Source organism: Podarcis pityusensis (assembly GCF_964106645.2).
Source record: "Podarcis pityusensis genome assembly, chromosome: 3".
Classification (NCBI taxonomy): Eukaryota; Metazoa; Chordata; class Lepidosauria; order Squamata; family Lacertidae; genus Podarcis; species Podarcis pityusensis.
The window spans coordinates 108,533,986-108,545,349 of record NC_138026.1 but is presented as its reverse complement, the minus strand read 5'-3'; positions in this window follow the sequence as shown (position 1 = coordinate 108,545,349).

The following is an 11,364-nucleotide window of genomic DNA, read 5'->3' as shown; positions in this document are numbered from 1 at the left end:
TAGTTTTACTGTTGTTTGTGTTGTTTCGACACACATTTAAAAAATTGATTTGGATCATCTTGAGACTGGTCAGGGTGAAAGGTAGGAGACGAGGCCCATAAAAATGAATGAATGTGTACATAAACAAACAAATAAATACAGGTATCCCTGGCAAAAAAAAAAAAAGGCACTTTGCAACACCAATTACTAGCAGCTTCATACCTGGCATTGCTCAGAAAATCTAAGAAACCCCCCCAAAACATTGTGGCTTTGAAATCAGCAGTTAAAATCATTGCTGTTTCAAAAGGCTCATTTTGCCAGTTTGGTTCAAAATGGTTCCTGGCTATATCCAACCATGGACAAAAGCCTGCTCCTCAGGAACCCTAACACCACATTTTGTTACATTATATTAAGAGAGATAGCAGGCAGATAGCCAGACAAAATATATAGCATAACTATAATTATTTTTATTGGGTTAACTTCAATGCTAGCCCTACTCAGAGCAGACACATTTAATAGTCATGGCAAACTCTGATATTTTAATTCAGTGGGTCTTGTTGTTTAGTCGTTTAGTCGTGTCCAACTCTTCGTGACCCCATGGACCAGAGCACGCCAGGTACTTCTGTCTTCCACGGCCTCCCGCAGTTTGGTCAAACTCATGCTGGTAGCTTCATGAACACTATCCAACCATCTCGTCCTCTGTCGTCCCCTTCTCCTTGTGCCCTCCATCTTTCCCAACATCAGGGTCTTTTCCAGGAAGTCTTCTCTTCTCATGAGGTGGCCAAAGTATTGGAGCTTCAGCTTCAGGATCTGTCCTTCCAGTGAGCACTCAGGGCTGATTTCCTTAAGAAGAAGAAGAAGAAGAAGAGTTTGGACTTGATATCCCGCCTTTCACTCCCCTTAAGGAGTCTCAAAGCGGCTAACAATCTCCTTTCCCTTCCTCCCCCACAACAAACACTCTGTGAGGTGAGTGGGGCTGAGAGACTTCAAAGAAGTGTGACTGGCCCAAGGTCACCCAGCAGCTGCATGTGGAGGAGCGGAGACGCGAACCCGGTTCCCCAGATTATGAGACTACCGCTCTTAACCACTACACCACACTGGCTTAAGAATGGAGAGGTTTGATCTTCTTGCAGTCCATGGGACTCTCAAGAGTCTCCTCCAGCATCATAATTCAAAAGCATCAATTCTTTGGCGATCAGCCTTCTTTATGGTCCAGCTTTCACTTCCATACATCACTACTGGGAAAACCATAGCTTTTACTATACGGACCTTTGTTGGCAAGGTGATGTCTCTACTTTTTAAGATGCTGTCTAGGTTTGTCATTGCTTTTCTGCCAAGAAGCAGGTGTCTTTTAATTTCGTGGCTGCTGTCACCATCTGCAGTGATCATGGAGCCCTGTCTTGGGTGCCCTGCTCGGCATAGTTCATAGCTTCTCTGAGTTATTCAAGCCCCTTTGCCATGGCAAGGCAGTGATCCATGAAGGGGACAGTGGGTCTACTCTGGAATAAAACTTAGAAGGAGACAATCTATGATAATGCTGCTGCTAGAATGTGTGAAATGGATAATCTGCTGCTGAAATGGAATACACAAGATGAAATAGTTAAATCAGCTATGATTAAGTGGGCACAGGACATTGGTCATAACATTATGTTTGCTGACTGGGAATGGTTGTGGAACACTGGTATAAAATTTACGGCATGTAATGCCTTAAAGGAAAATATTATGAAAATGATCTATAGGTGGTACATGACCCCAGTCAAGCTAGCAAAAATTTATCATTTGCCTGATAATAAGTGTTGGAAGTGTAAAGAAACGGAAGGTACTTTTTATCATCTTTGGTGGACGTGCCCGAAGATTAAGGCTTTCTGGGAAATGATATATAATGAAATGAAAAAGGTACTTAAATGTACTTTTCCTAAGAAACCAGAGGCCTTTCTCTTGGGCATTGTCGGCCAATTGGTGTCAAAGAAAGATAGAAATTTCTTTATGTATGCTACGACAGCAGCAAGAATACTCATCGCAAAGTATTGGAAGACAGAAGAATTACCCACCTTGGAAGACTGGCAGATGAAGGTAATAGACTATATGACACTGGCTGAGATGACTGGCAGAATCCGTGAGCAGGGGAAAGAGACGGCGGAAGAAGATTGGAAGAAATTTAAAATTTACCTTAAGAACTATTATAAAATTGAGGAATGTTAAAATGTCGAGGTTTGGAGAAAGAAAAGGAGATTACAGTGACATAAGATTAAGTTGAAGAAAAGAATAAGAAAAAATATATTTGATAAAATTAATTAGAATTTGCTGAAATAAATTTTGGAAATTGGGATGTAGGAAGGGGAGGTTTGGGGGAGTCCGAGAAGAGAGGGACATGAAAAAAAGGTTATGAAATTTTACATGTTTGTATGTCTTTTTTTATTTGTTTGTATTGTTTAAAATTATTCTGTAAAACTAATAAAAATTCTTACAAAAAAAAATAAAAAATAGAATGTGTGAAATGGTCTTCAGAGACGTTAGAAAAGCTTCTGTTCCTGGTCATTTTTTCCAGCCATGTCTGTGCATGTGTTTTTAAGAATGTGAGACTCTAGCTCTGGCAACTTCCTAGGCTTGGTAACTCTGAAAATCCAAAGAGCCTATTCACCCTTCAGCCACTCTGGCATAAACCTGTCCATTCAAAGCAAGAGCTGCTTTCAGCCCAGCTTTGTAGTTCTGACACAAACATGCCAGCCAAGCTGATAAAAAGCTTCTCCACTGAACACAAAGCCAGCTCACTGACCCAGAGGAAAGCAACCTTCAAATCCAATCCGGGCTGCCAAGAAACTTGAACATAGGCATTGTTTTACAGACAGGGAATCAAAGGAGTGACCAGGTCAGGTCGGCTGCAGTGGATTCCAAGGCCTTTGTTAACACTCAAGCTCGGAGGAAGAATGCTCAGTGACTGGGATGCTCCTCTGTGTTAAATAAAGGGAGCAAGGCAACAGTGCAGAGGAAAGGGGCCAAGCAGTGCCAAGGGAGAAAGCAGGTGGGAGGGAAAATTTTACTGAATGAAAGAAAGAAAGAAAGAAAGAAAGAGAAGGACCATTGCTCAGTGGCGGAGTTTCTGCTCTGCATCTTCAGGTAAGACAAGGAGAGACCCGATTCTGAAATCCTGGGCATGCACTACTAGTCAGTATAGACTAGGGGTGGAGGACCTCTGGTCCATGGGTCTGGTAGGAGTCTTAATTTGACCCACAAGACAAGTTCTCCAAATAGTAGGACACTATTACAGTCAAATTACCAATTCATGCTTTGCTAGAGGGGCACATGAAAGGGGCTGAGGCTCACAGAGCTATCCCGTAAAATTTGCTAGAGAGGACTCTGTGAGGTCACTTCCTTTGCCTTGGAAGGAAGCTGCAACACTACATACTTCCTGCCTGCCTGGACATCTCTCTCTTTCTTCATCATGCTTCCAAGCTGACCATACATGCATGCCTGAGCTCTGCAGCTCAGACACCATTTTTGTACTTACATTTTGTACTTTTGTAACTTAGGTAGTCGTTATAAACCTGCCTTCATTTTGCTGCTGTAATTGCTGCTTTGAGACCTAGATTATGTAAGTACTTCCTAATTTTATTTCTTCACAAAACCATGTGTGTTTGATTGTTATTTTTAAGGGAGAGAATAGGGGTAATACCAGACCCTCCAAGTGTCCTTATTTTCCAGGGACAGTCCCAGATTTACAGAAGCCATCCCGGTTACTGATTTGATCCAGAACGTCCCACTTTTCCTCAGGACGTTCCTATTTTCAGCTGAGAAATGTTGGAGGGTATGGTAGGAAGTCCCTATTTTCATTGAAGGGTATAGAATTATACAACACCCAAGCCAAGGAGATAAGTAACTATACAACCTTTAGTAGACATCTGAAGGCAGTCCTGTATAGGGAAGTTTTTTAAAATGTTTAACATTTTATTATGTTTTTATATATGTTGGAAGCCACCTTAGAGTGACTGAGGTAAACCCAGTCAGATGGGTGGGCTATAAATAATAAAATTGTTGTTGTTGTTGAATAGGACATCCCTATTTTCACTGGAGAAATGTTGGAGGGTGTGTAATACCAGAGAAAATCCAGTCTGCTTAAAGTATCCTGGATTATTGTTCCTAGAAGGTCAAACCAACCTTGTCCTAGCTTCCAAGTTTAACCTGCAAAGGATGGCACTCTGCTGATCTCATGAACATGAGCAAGGAAGGGTAATAACAAAACAAAATATCCTTTCCTAGGGCCTAAATCCAATCCTACAGACAACAACCACCTATCCTGCCTCTGGTTACAAATGTGATGTCAGGTGCTGTCTGTGATATACAATAACACTGGCAGTAAGTTACCTGAAGGAGCGTCTCCACCCCTATTGTTCTGCCTGGACACTGAGGTCCAGCACCAAGAGCCTTCTGGCGGTTCCCTCACTGCGAGAAGCAAAGCTACAGGGAACCAGGCAGAGGGCCTTCTCGGTAGTGGCACCTCCCCTGTGGAACGCCCTCCCATCAGATGCCAAAGAGAAGAACAACTACCTGACATTTAGAAAACATCTGAAGGCAGCCCTGTTTAGGGAAGTTTTTAATGTGTGACATTTTAATGTATTTTTAATCTTTGTTGGAAGCCTCCCAGAGTGGCTGGGGAAACCCAGCCAGATGGGCAGGGTACAAATAAATTATTATTATTATTATTATTATTATTATTATTATTATTACCTCCACCAGTGTGTGGCGATAGACAGAAAAGTGATCTGTTCTTCCCTGGCTGCTAGCTCTGCAGGCAAGGGGTGACATAACTGGGCTCCTGAGCCCCACAGCGGTACCTCCCAATGAATGTAGTTGGTCAAGGGAGCTGTGGACTCAAAAGGTGGATTAACCCAATGATTCCATGATGGCTACAGAATGGCTTTGCTTGCCAAAGGAATATACCTTAAGTGTCTTTATTCTTTCAACCAGCAGTCTTATCAGACTACAGTCATACCTTGGTTCTCGAATGCCTTGGTACACGGACGTTTTGGCTCCCGAACGCCACAAACCCAGAAGTGAGTGTTCCGGTTTGTGAACGCTTTTCGGAAGCCGAACGTCCGATGTGACTTCTGCAGCTTCCGATTGAGAGCAGGAAGCTCCTGCAGCCAATTGGAAGCCACATCTTGGTTTTTGAACCGTTTCAGGAGTCAAACGGACTCCCGGAACAGATTAAGTTCGACAACCAAGGTACGACTGTATGTATTTCCATGCTGTGCAGTTAAATATGCCCAACTCCAACAGATGGGAGGCAGGTAAAAGCACGATTTAGGTAGACAATGCTGAGCTCGATGGACCAGTGGTCTGACATTCTTCCTGTGTTAACACTTGGCTGTCACTCAGGATCTCTGAACAAATGCGTTTCCCCAAAGAGCAAAGAATATTTGGGTGTTTTTCACAAGTGTTGCCCAATTCTTTTTTCTTTTCTTTTCTTTTTAAAATTTAGCATAAGAAATGCGAGAATTCTCGTGCCAGTTCCCTTGTATTTGATGCTGATTCCACAACTCCCAACAGAAAGCTAAATATATCTCTTTAATTTGCACTTGAGAAGCATACTGCTGCATTTATAAATAGTCAAAAAAAAGTTCTTATTAGCCTGACTATTTTAAACTTCTGTAGAGAAATTTGTATTAATTCTGGAGTTTTCCTCTTTAGAGACTCTGTAAAAGGCAATGTGGGATGCAGGTGGCACTGTGGGCTTGCCTAGAGCCTAAGGCTTGCCAATAAGAAGGTCGGCGGTTTGAATCCCCGCAATGGGGTGAGCTCCCATTGCTCGGTCCCTGCTCCTGCCAACCTAGCAGTTCGAAATCATGTCAAAGTGCAAGTAGATAAATAGGTACCACTCCAGTGGGAAGGTAAACGGCATTTCCGTGCGCTGCTCTGGTTCTCCAGAAGTGGCTTAGTCATGCTGACCACATGACCCGGAAGCTGTACGCCGGCTCCCTCGGCCAATAAAGCGAGATGAGCGCCGCAACCCCAGAGTCGTCCGCGACTGGACCTAATGGTCAGGGGTCCCTTTACCTTTAAAAGGCAATGCACACTGATGGAGCCAGGGTGTAGCAATTAAGACACTGGACTAAGTCGGGGGAGACCCGAATTCAAATCACCATTCAGCCCCATGTCAGTCTTGGGGTGCATTCAGACATGGGTTTTATTGCATTAATTTTCCTGATAATGTTCTGTCTTGGCTTCTAACGTTCCTTCGGCTCTATATTACCCGTTGAGTTATGGAACAGTGGCTTTCTGGTTGCTATGCCACCACGCAAATTTCATTTGCACCCATCAAATGTCACCACCCTATATACACGTGTACACTTCAGTTTCCCCCGATTCCCCATGAAAACTACAGGAAAGAATTGTATGCTGGAATACTTCCACAAATTTCATTACACCAGAGGGTGGTGGCATGATTCGTGGAAACAGTCAGAAATCAGGTCATCCATCATGGAGGGCATGTATTGCGGTGAGATCACCAGAAACCGCCTCTCTGTTGTGGGGCAGGACTGTTTGGATGGCCACAACACCCCATTGGTTGCCCCACTATTGCTGGGATAGAAAATTGGGGAGTTGGGTTGGCTATTGGCTGCCGAGGCGCTATTTAAACTGCTGCATGTCGCTAGGGAGTTTCACTTTCTTGTGACGTCCAGCGGATCACCTGTCCTCCTCTCCCTATATTTTAGGGTTGTTTTTCTGGCCTTGCTATGCCTGTCTAGGGGTCATCTGTTTTGGAGCAGGGGCCCGGTAGGAATTTTGCCATTTGACTGATTGGCTGGTGCCACTTGGTTTTTGCTTAAAGGTAAAGGTACCCCTGACCATTAGGTCCAGTCGTGGACGACTCTGGGGTTGTGGCGCTCTTCTCACTCTATAGGCCAAGGGAGCCAGCGTTTGTCCGCAGACAGCTTCCGGGTCATGTGCCCAGCATGACTAAGCTGCTTCTGGCGAACCAGAGCAGCGCACGGAAACACCGTTTACCTTCCCACCGGAGAGGTACCTATTTATCTACTTGCACTTGACATGCTTTCGAACTGCTAGCTGGGCAGGAGCTGGGACCGAACAACAGGAGCTCACCCCGTTGCGGGGATTTGAACTGCTGACCTTCTGATCAGCAAGCTCTAGGCTCTGTGGTTTAGACCACAGCACCACCCGCATCCCTGGTTTTTGCCTACCATGTAGCAAATTGTCACAACTTTGTAAGGTTGGCGGTTAGGCATTTGGTTCAATGTTTTGGGGAGGGGACACGGTTGGCTGTGCCTACCCCTCCATTGCTGCTACTAGGGAATTTCGTTAGAGGAATCCAGGGGCTCACCTTGCTTTTGTCTGAACCCTGTCAAGGGGCTAGGACCACGCAAGAGCCCCTGGGAGCATCTGGGGTGAGCTGTGAGATCGAAGGAGTTCTCGCTCCCCCAGGATGCTTTCCCTTACTGACATATGGTGGAACCCAGTGTCAGTCCTGTTCCTGCCACCGTGCAGGTTCAGGTAGCCTGGAACCAATGCCTAAGCAACCACTCACATGTTGTAATCAATAAAGTTGTGGCCAAAATTAATGCCAAAAACCTTAAACTAAAATCTGTGTCAATAGTGTCTTCATTTGGGGGTGGTTTTGGGGGTCTTCACACGCAAAAATACGATGCAAAACTCCCATGATTTTTTGGGTTAACGGGGTTGAAAATGTTTTTTTTTTAAAAAAAAGCTATTAACATGGAAATGAGAGCTAAACTTCCACTAGATTCTGCTAGATTTCCAGAAGAGGCTTTTACATCCTATGAAAGATCACATAAAACTCGGAAATTATCTGGTAAGGAAATGTAGAGAAAATGGAATAAAGTGCTGTCTGAATGTGCTCTCCCGCCATCTCTCTCAGCCTTAACTACCACATGCGGCTGCTTGACGGGGGGGTGGGGGACAGGTCTGGAGAGATCCATGCGTGCTGCCCTGAGCTACTTGCTGCAAAGATGGGATAAAATGGCATATACAAATAATGAACTCATTACTCATTCTCTGCGTGTGGATCACTGCGAGACCAAAGCAGCCCCATCTGTGCACAAAGGCGAGGGATTAGCAGGGATGTGGAAATCCCACAATTAGCTGAAGGGCAAACAATATGGGGGGGGGGCTCTATGCGGGAAAGAGTCCCAAATAGGTCAGTTGAGGACAGAGTAGAGCCGGCAGCTGCCTCAGGCAGCAGAAACCACCAAGGTTTTTGCCCTACCACCACCAGAAGTGACACAGGTATTGGCACCAATTCCAGCCGAAATCATGCGAGGCTTTTCGGAGCCCACAAGACCTTGCACAATTTTGGTGTGATATTGCCTGAAACTGGCACCAATGCTGACCCAGCTTCTCCACCAGTGGTTTGAGGTGGCGGGGCAGGTGGAGAAGCAGTATTGGCGGTGGTGGGTATGGCAGCAGTGGTGGCAGCAGGGCAGGGCAGAGCAAAGTGGCGCTTCCTGAAGAGATACCAAGAGAAGATAAAAGACTGTTTATGTATGCAACAACCAGGGCCAGGGCCTTTTCGGCTTTGGCCCCAGCCTGGTGGAACACTCTATCGCAGGAGACTAGGGCCCTGCAGGACTTGATATCCTTCCACAGGGCCTGCAAGATGGAGTTGTTCTGCCTGGCCTTTGGTCCGGGCCCAGTTTGACCCCCCTCTGTGGGACCCTGTCAGTTCCATCTTTGCCCCTTTTATCGGCTCATGTGGAAGCAACATAGCTGGCCCTGATGAATACTTGAGGTTCCCGACCCCGATGGTTGTAATTTCATGGGCAGTCATTTAATTTTATCCTGATTCTAATTTTTAAGCTGTATTTTAATCAATTGTTTGATTGTATTTGACATTTGATGTTAGCCACCCTGAGCCCGGTCTTGGCCAGGGAGGGTAGGGTATAAATAAAAATTTACTTACTTACTGTTTAAGCTCAAGCGCTGAAATGGGTTTTGATACAGTAGGATCTAGATTTGAGATAGAACTATTGGATGATAAGAGGAAGATGTTATCGAAAATGTATAAATTGTTATTGGAATGGCATACTAAGGACGAGGAAGTCAAATGGGTGATCATACAATGAGCCAATGATTTTGGATCTAATATTCAGTTAGAATCCTGGGAAAGATTGTGGAAGGAAGGTACGGTATTAACTTCACTGCATGCAGTGCACTTAAAGAAAATGTGATGAAAATGATGTACAGGTGGTATTTAACAACAGCCAAATTGGCTAAAATGTACAAGACAAGAACTAATGAGTGTTAGGGATGTAAAGAAAGGGAAGGTATCTTCTACCACATGCAGTGGACATGTAAAGAGGTAAATGGTCTATAATGAGTTAAAGAAAAAAGGTTTAAAAATACTTTTGTCAAAAAACCAGAAGCCTTTTTACTGGGTATAGTGGGTGAAGAGATACCAAGAGAAGATAAAAGACTGTTTATGTATGCAACAACTGTGGCAAGAATTCTTTTAGTCCCAAAATGGAAACAACAAGAAGTACCAACGAAAAAAGAGTGGCAGATGAAGATGATGGACTTTGCAGAACTGGCGAAGCTGACAGGAAAAATCCGAAACCAGCATGATCAAGTACAGTGGTACCTCGGGTTACATATGCTTCGGGTTACATACGCTTCAGGTTAAAGACTCCGCTAACCCAGAAATATTACCTCGGGTTAAGAACTTTGCTTCAGGATGAGAACAGAAATTGTGCGGTGGTGGCAGCAGGAGGCCCCATTAGCTAAAGTGGTGCTTCAGGTTAAGAACAGTTTCAGGTTAAGATCGGACCTCCGGAATGAATTAAGTACTTAACCAGAGGTACCACTGTATTCCAAAAGGATTGGAGTAAATTTATGCAATATGTGAAAGATTATTGTAAGCCATTAACATCACTAGCAGGGTTGTCTGAGGACTTGTAATGAGAAATTTTCTACCTTTCTATATTTACTTAAATTTTGAGATATTCTGTAATGAGTGTAATTGGAAAACGTATAAATCACAATGATATAAAGGTTACTTTCAAAAGCCATGAGGCGGGAGGGAAGGAAGTCGACAGGTTCTAAAGAGCCAGGGCAGTATTGTGGATAATGATGATGTGAATGTATAATATTAAATGTAAAAAAGTAAAAAAAAATTAGAGAGAGAAAGAAATGGGATGCACCACCTCTGCTCATGAGCAGAGAATACTGACTGACTGGAGGGAAGCAACTGGGGAGAGGAAGGGGAATGAAATGCAGTATCCTGGGAAATGTCCCAGGGGGCCACATGATGGGGTGGCTAGGGCCAGAGGCAAAGGAGAAATGGGCATGCCCTCACCTTTGTACCATAAGCTACATTCCAGCCACGCAAAAGGGTTGCCATATTTTGAAGAGCAAAAAGGAGGACAGAATTGCAAGCACAGGACTGGGTGGTACCTTAAGGTATTTTTATGCCCTGTTCAAATTCTTGTCACTCTGTGGATTTTGCATTTGTGCCAGAATCTGACCAGAAGACCATCATGATTTGCAAAATGTAATTACTCATCCCGTTCCACCAGCCTTTACACGATCCTTAACCCAGTGTGTTGATATTTCTAGCTTAACAAGACTCCCTTTGCTCTTGTGGATAGAGGGCACAATATTACTGTCAGGGAACTGCCATCGGAGCTAGAGGCGGAGGGAAGGCTCCAAAGGGATGCAGGAGAGGGTCCCAGTAGGGAGAGAGGCAGCCCATCTGCTGGGGAAGGAAATCAGCGTAACACCAGTGGAGAAGGGGGGCAGATGGGGGAATCGGAGAGGAGGCTCCAAGACTCTTTGCCGGAGACCAGCGGAGAGAGTATGGGTACTCCGCTGCCCACACCCTCCCTGCGCAGAAGACTTCCGCGCAGGGAGAGTAGGAGGAGACTTGGCATCAAACAACTTTTATGCTAGAAAAGGTTTAAGAAACGCCCACTGACGGATTCTGCCAGCGACTGAGACAGTCACGATGCTGGAGGCTGTTCGGTCAGAAAGGGTTATCCAGGTAACCTAGCCAGGAGTGGCGGCAACTTATGCATGAGCAACCCCTAAACCCATTACAGCTACTTACACGACGAGCACAGAGGCTGCAGTCCTGCCCCACTAAAACCAGTGGGAGTTTTGCTCTCGACTTCAAAAGGGATTGCAGCGAGAAAATATGGGTGAGATTCCAAAGCTCTTTGGAAACTTATTAACCTGTGATGGCTAATAGGCTAACAAAGAGAAGATCTGTGATTCCCTTTTGTCGAAGTGTCTTGCAGTTATTAATTTCAGGCATATCCGTGGCCTGAGTGACTGCAAAAATGCAGGTAGGAAGGGAAAGAAGTAGGTCACTCACGACTCCGCTGCAAACGGCGGTTTTCCAAGCTGCAGAATTAA